The following is a 7455-nucleotide window of genomic DNA, read 5'->3' as shown; positions in this document are numbered from 1 at the left end:
CTGCTCGCTTGGGCATTGCAGGAGGATCCTTGTGCTCACTGCCTGTCACATCCCAGTGCAGACCTCAGGCTGAGTAATGCAGCACCCTGCTCCTCAGAGAGCATCACACCTCTTTATCCTCCTGGTTAATAGCTAGACTTTATTACACTGCAGCAGCTTGCTCGCCGGCCCAGCTGTGGAAAGAGTCACAGATTTTAAATACTGGATTTCCTGATCTTGCCCTTTGAACCTATTTTTGCTGTGGCTGTTGGTAAACTGCGTGCTCCTGAGCTCAGGCTGCTGCAAAATCCTCTACGGACTGCTGCATCCCTGAGCAGGTATATCTTTCTAAGTTGCACAAGAGCAGTGTTTGATCTAAGTTGGCACGTACAGGTGAAGGCAGGAGGCTGATTTCAACTCTGGTGTAGAACTGCTGCCCAGTTTATCATGAACTCATGAAAGTGCTGGTGGGAAGGGGCCTGTGGAGGTCTCTGATCCAGCCAACCCTTGGAGCAGGACTGTTGCCAATGCCGTGTCAGAACAGCTGGGGCTCTGCAGAGCTAAGGCTGAAAACTTCTAAGCATGGAGACCCCTCCTCTCTGGGTACATGTCCCAGGGCTGCACCACTCTTCGGGGGAAGGAGTTTTTCCCAATGCCCTACTTGAACCAGCTGGGCTGCAATCTCTGCCTTTTGCTTCATGTTCTATTGTCTTGACCTTCTGGAAAGACTTTGGCTCCATCCTCCCCGTATCTGCCCTCCAAGTCACTGTAGACTTCTGCTAAATCACCCCAACCTCCTCTCCTTCCCAACTAACCAAGCCAGCCATCTCCACCACTCCCTGTAGGCAATGTCTCCTGACCTCAACCAGCCTCGTGGCCCTGTTGGGTTCCCTCCAGCAGATCCGTGCTCATCCTGAAGGGGCTGTTCACAGACCTGCTGAAAGGGGATGCTTAGAGCCAGGGCAGGCTGCAATCAAGCTCAGAAACAAGCTCCTTGTTGCATCTGCTGGAATAAGGCTTCAGGAGAACCTGGTTTTGATTGATTTCTGAACAAGATGGGTCTGAACCAGCTGGCAAGTGCCCAGCAGTGACAAGCAAGGCCTGTCCATGCTTGTCTCCTTGCAACATTGCAGCATCCTTCTGCCCGCTGAGGGGTAGAGGGCACTGCCCCGAACTGCCTCCTCCGCCACATGAAGGAGCAACCTCCTGGGAGCAATGCAGTTTGGGGACATCACCAGCACAAGGCTGATGTGCCCCGAGCCCCACACTATGTGGGGGTCCCCAGAGCAGCAGGCACCTCTCCCCTGCCTCCCGGGCACTGCCCACCCCTGCTGGGGCAGGTCCGAGGGGCTCAGCTGCTCCCAGACCCCAGCGGCAGCGTGGCTGGACCCCGGCGGAGCTGTTGGAGCTGGCTTGCCCTGCCCAAGGCCAGCTCATCCATCTTCGCCTTGCTGGCACAGCTCGTCCTGACATGGAGAGGCAAGTGTAGTGCTTTATTTAGATGGATACCAGGGAGCAAGGGGGGCTTTGCAGGGTCAGCCTGGGCATTTCAGCAGGGTCTGGGCTCCACACCTGAGCCCTTGGTGAGGCATTAGGCTCCCTCCTCTTCTCCCCTCTGTGGGACTGAGATGTGTTGGGCCACCCTTTCCTGTCCAGAGCTACCCAGTCCCCACTGATCGCTCATCTCTAAAGGATGGTGTCAGATGCCCAAGGCTGCTCCCTCAAGGTCTGAAAGATTAGACTGGAAGTTTTCTGGGTGGGAGAAGTCCCAGGGCTGAGGTCAGGGACAGAAATGTAACGTCTGCCCCGCTCTGTTATACAATCCGCTGTTAAATAATCACTCGGGGTCACTGCGCCTGCCAGGTGGCTGCGGCTGGCAGTGGGGCTGCCTGGAAAACAGGCTGTGGTTTGCAGGACCACTGTCCCTCGGACAAGAAGAAGAAGGAAAAGCAGTTACGTGCTTTTGGGCAGTCCCACGCTCGGACCCTTCCCAGCCTTGGGGTTCCTCATTGCAAGGTGCTTTTTGGTGATGGAGGCACCAGCCTCGCAAGGGCACAACCCATTTGTAAAGCCAGCGGCCCAATGTTTGCAGCGGGGAGGTGGCTTTGGCCACTGTGAGAAAAGGCTGCTGTTTATCTGTGGGACACTGTGGCTCCGATGGGTGTAAGCAGGGACCTGTGTCTGTTGCTGGGACGCTGGGTCTCCGCCAGCTGATGGCCGTCAGCTCCTGCTGCATCTTGCCCAGACCTGACGGAGACCCGGCATCCACCCAGCACAGCTCTGTGTCCCCCAGCCTCACAGCTGCTCTCTGCATTTCGTAAAGCTGCAGTGGAGCAAACGCTGGGGCTGAGCTGTGGAGCCCCCAAGCAGCGGCTACCAACATGTAGGGGTTGGGTCGGTGCCACAGTCCCCAGGCACTGATTTCAGGTGGTGCTGCCCATCTAGGACTGACACCCATTTAACAGCACTGTATTAATGATTTCGAAGGTGCTGCAGAACAAAGTAGCCAAAACGGGCATGTGGAGGACATCGGGAAACCTGTGGGAATGGCTAACGATGATCCATGCTGGCTGCAAATGAGCAGTCGCTCGAGGGAGCTGGATGATTTGTCCTAGGAAATACAGGCCAAGTCCAGGAAAAGAAACCACACTGGCGGGGAAAGTTCCCAAAAGCTCCCAAAGCAAGGCTGGGAAGAAGCCACGCTGCACTCAGAGCCTGAGCCTGGGCTTGTCATCCTCAAGCACATACTTGCAGCTAGCTAGCCTATTTCTGCTGGATAATTTCTTCCTAATAAGGGTTTTTGGCAGGTGGCCATGCTCCCCTCAGGGTGAGGGCGTGCAGTTAATATGAGCAACAAACTGGAGCGGGGCAGGGCGAGTTCCTGTTGTTTTCAACTCATAGGGTGGGTGAGAAATGGAAACGTGGGGGGACAGCTGGTTGGCACTGAGGCAGCTCGAGTTATCCCTTGATTGTGTTTTGTCCCCCCCCCCCCGAATCCTGCGCTGGCAGAGCAGGGCACCAGTGTGGCCCTGTGGTGGTAGAGGAAAGATGCTCTGGGCTTCTCAGTTTTGCTCTGCATCTTCCCGCGAAGAGGTCAGGGTACTGCAAGCAGTGGGACCATGCCAAGAACCAGCCCGGCAGCTGGAGGCCAGCACCAGTGCAGGAGCACCAGAGGCCTGGGATGATGTGAAGCATCTCATGCACCTGCCAAACATCCCTTATCCAGAGTGACAGCCACGTGGCAGCCCTCGTGCTCCTCTGCTCCCCTCCCGAAACGCTGCTCGCAAAGCTGGTGGGAGTCATGAGCTGGGTCTCCCTGCAGTCCCTTCTGCTCCATCCCCGAGGTTGCTCTGGGTCAGCGGGGACGCTGAGCCGCCCTTGTGCCATCCCCAGAGAGCCCTGAATGGGACTGGTGGGGCTAGGGTGGGACATTGGCCCTGCTGGATCACAGCTCACCTGCCCCAGACAGCAAGCTGCCCTGCTCTTCCCATACAGTCAATCGCTCAACCCCTCCAAACACTGCAGAGCCATGGCACTGAGCGTGCTCGACTGTCCCTGCCGGCAGGCTCTTCGGTGCCCCGGCTTCCTATGATCCAGGGCAGCATTTTAGCTTAATGCAGCTATTTTGTTATTTAATCCTGCCTGATTTTCCTTAACACCTTTCCAAATGTTTTAAGCTATCCTTTGTGGTGCTCATCCACTGTTTAATCTGAGATCAAATGATTGTATCTTAATCCCTGGATCTCAAATGAATTTGCCTTTGGTTTGGGCAGTTAAACGTCCAGCCCTCTGCTACAGCCAGGCTGCATTTATCCAGGGCAGGCAGAATCAGGAAAGGAGTAAAACGCCTTCTTCCTCTCCTTCCCTCACTATTTCTCTCTTTCTTGCAAGTTAATGCTACTTGAGCTGCACAAAATAGCTGATATCCCCCTGATTAATATTTCCAAATAATTTTATGTTTTTCCTTGTGATGAGCCACTGGAGCCTTCTTTTGTCAAACTACCTAAATGTGATCAAAACTGGTGCAATACTGTGCTTTTTGGGCGCACAGAGCAAGCTGACATGGAGCTAGTGTACAGGACAGCACCTGAACCCATTGTACAGTCTTCCTGGAGGACCCAGCCATGCTCTCAATGAGCAGTCCCCAGCAGCAACCTGGCACTGTGCTTTTCCCAAAGGACATGTGCACTTTGCTTTGGTGGTATTGGAGTGGCCACCTTTATTTTGACACGCTCGCCTGGCTCACGGGAGTGCGTTTCTCAGCTCAGCAAGGGGAGACCTGCAGTTGCTGAAATTCCTGTGGAGCAGCACAGCCCTCTGCAGTTCCTGAGAGCACTGAGACGAACGTGGGGACCCCCTCGACACAAGCCCTGCTGCCTCTCGACCAAGCGCAGAAGCAGGGCTGGGGCTGGTGGGTACCAGTCCCCGTGACCATGCCTTCCCCACATTCCTCTGCCTTCCCCATGCTCTCCTCTGTCACACAGAAAAGTATGGGGCAGGAGAACCTCTGAATCAGACCAGCATAAATCTGAAGATGACAGGACATTGATCTCAGCCCCATACTCTGGGTGCTGCTAAAACTTGGCTTCTTGTTTCATTGCGATTGCCCATGGCTATGTTGTGGGCCCCCTGCTCAGACACATACAAAGAGGCTTGGAGAAAGATTAAATGCCGTTTTTCTACAGTGTGTTCTAGATTTTATTGAGAGTAGATTAAATCTAATTAAATTCACACATTAATCCAGTCAGATTAAATGGCACATTCTGCTTTGTGTCCGTAGCTTGGCCCAGAGGCCAGACTGAACCTGGAAACACAGATGGCAGAACTGGTCCGGTCCTTCATGTCTAGACTCAGCCCTAAGCTGTTGATTAGATGCCAGAGATCGGATCCAGACAGTTTCATCAGTGTATTAAGGATTGTGCTCCAGGCCTGGTTCAGAGCAGAGCGTAGCAGTTATCCCAGCCCTGGAGGGTCCTGCTGCCCCAGGCACCCTCTCGTAAGCCCACAGGGCTATTGGGAGAAGCTCAGGTCCCCATCTGACCTGGGGTTTCCTGTGGCTGCTGTCACTGGGTCTCACTCCAGCTCCTGCCGACAGCTACCATGTCTTCGAGGTACCCGAGTCCTTGGCAAGGCAGCCCACGCTCGTCCAAAACTTCTCCTGAGCTGGGCAGGGTGGGCTGTGACCGCGTGGCTAAATTGCATCCAAACCCGTCCTGATGGAGCGATGGGCTGATGCAGCCTCATCCAAGGGTGTGTGTGGGACCGTGTTGGACGGGGTTTGCCTTCCAGGAAAGGACAATAAGAGCTGCAACTCAGCTTCTCTGGTGCTGTGGAAATTCACAGCAGAACCCCTCTTTTAAACTCATCTCTATGCAGCTAGTCTGGACTTGCATGGGAAGAAACCATGTGAAACCCTGGGAAGAAACCACCTGCCTCCTTGTGAGGACCTGTAAATCTCGCCCAGCAAAGCCAGAGTCATGTAGCTGCAAAGGATGCAAATAAACTCTGCTGTGTAATTAGCACCCTTTTTATGCCAGGGCAATCATACTCAACCCCACACACAACTAGGAGCCAGGTCTGCCTGCGCAGGGCTTAATGCAAAATACCCTCCCCAGGTGTAAAGCTGCACTGCTTCACTCAAATCAGTATCACACAGTGGGAACATCACACACTATGCTCCCCCATAAAAGAGGAGTTGGCTTGCGATATGAAACATCGGTTAAGCTGCAAGGACAAATATCCTTTTCTAAAAGCTACAGTCCGTGCTGATAGGAGTGTTCCCTAGCAAATACCCTCAGCACACTAAGGAATCAGTCTTATTTTATTACATTAAAGAATAAAACATCTACACAGCATTTTTCCTAGTGAGACTCTGAAATGACACTGATGCCTCTGTGAAGGTGGAGTACTTTCTCTCATCCCAAATTGTCTCTGGTAACCTGATCTTTGCATGCTGCACCATGCAGAAAAAACACTAGTAGCGCGGGCTGAAGCATGGTATCGCCAATCGCGTTGGCACCACTGGGGACTCCTTCCTTGAGCCAAGTGCCTTGCTGTTTGTACCAGCAAAGCAGACACAGCTCTGTGCCTTGGAGGAGGCTGTATGGTTCAGGGGCTGGTGTGATTATCTCTGCAAGACATTTGAGGGGCATCACAGTGAGAGCTGGAGCAGTTCCTCTTTTTCTAGGACAAGAGGTTTGGGAACTAGAGTCTGGGGCTGTGGAAAGGTTCTTTCTCTGTGGTGGCCTTGATGGCCTAAGGAGCCATCAGGAAATGCCACCAAGGGGACCTGAACACCAGAGGTGCTTAGAGATGCCCAGGTCAGGTGAGAAAAAGCAGTTTAAAGCCTGTGTGGAAATGCATTTCACCATCCCGGCGTTTAACATGTGCGCATACTCCCCAGTAGCAGAGCTGGTCTCATTTTTAGAGAGGCAGCTCAAAATGCACTGCAGAGCAGGCAGCAGGTAGGCAGACACATCCTCCGGGTGAGGCTGGAGGCAGCATGCTGGGTGTAGACAGAGCCATCTCTGCAGTGGGGCAGCCCTGGGGTTTGCAGGTGTATTGGCACTCTCAGCAGCACTGCAGCCTCCACAGGAGTCAGTATCTAGCCCAGGCTTTAAAAGCAGCCTCATCTTGTTGTGCTCTTGCATAACAGTGAGATGGAAATCGCACAGGCCCAAATCATAGGAGTCCGTTTGAGCAAATGCTTGCACATGAAAGCTTCAGCTGGCTATAGAGCTTCATTCCCAGGAGCAGAAGAAAACCACTTAGCCATTTAATCCTTCGAAGGCTTTGATCACCCTGATACAGGAAGACAGGGCAGGACGGGGGAGACGGCTGCCATTCCCACCTGTGAGACTGCCACCTCTATGGGAAGGCTGCATACCACCACCCCAGAGAGCCCCACTAACACGTACCACGCAGGCATGGGGGGCTCCAGAGTCTGCCCATTGCCCCTCCCCGGACTGCGCCACAGCCCCTCGATTTAAACCCTTAATGCTGGGGAGATTGTGCAATAGCTGCTTCAGGCTGAGAATGGATTATGCCCCTTTCAAAGGTATTTGGCACCGGGCTGCAGTGGGAGAGCCCAGTAAACTAGCCCAACCCCTCCTGTGAAAGCACCTGCGGGCAATTCCTGCAGCTGGTGCCTAGCAACATGCTCTGAGCTGCTCTGACAGCAGCTAAAATTCAATGTTATTTCATCCCTCCTCCCCAGAAGAGCAGCTCTTGAGTCATCACCAGGGCAGAATGGGACGGGTCTCCCACTCGGCTTGCTAAAAATGAGTGGTATGCAAGGGGCTGCTCTCTGTGTCTTGAGCATGTGTGCTGCTGCCAGCTAAAAAGGCATGTGCTCTCAGCATGTGGGACAGCTGCAGGTTCAGGAGATTTGGTAAATTGTTTTTTCCCTTCCTTCCCAATCTGCTTTCCGCTCCCAACAGCCTCTCTGCTTCCTGGGAGCTCTCTACTGGGAAGCCT

The sequence above is a fragment of the Haliaeetus albicilla genome, chromosome 17 (genome assembly GCF_947461875.1).
Source record: "Haliaeetus albicilla chromosome 17, bHalAlb1.1, whole genome shotgun sequence".
Classification (NCBI taxonomy): domain Eukaryota; kingdom Metazoa; phylum Chordata; class Aves; order Accipitriformes; family Accipitridae; genus Haliaeetus; species Haliaeetus albicilla.
This window is presented reverse-complemented; position numbering follows the sequence as displayed.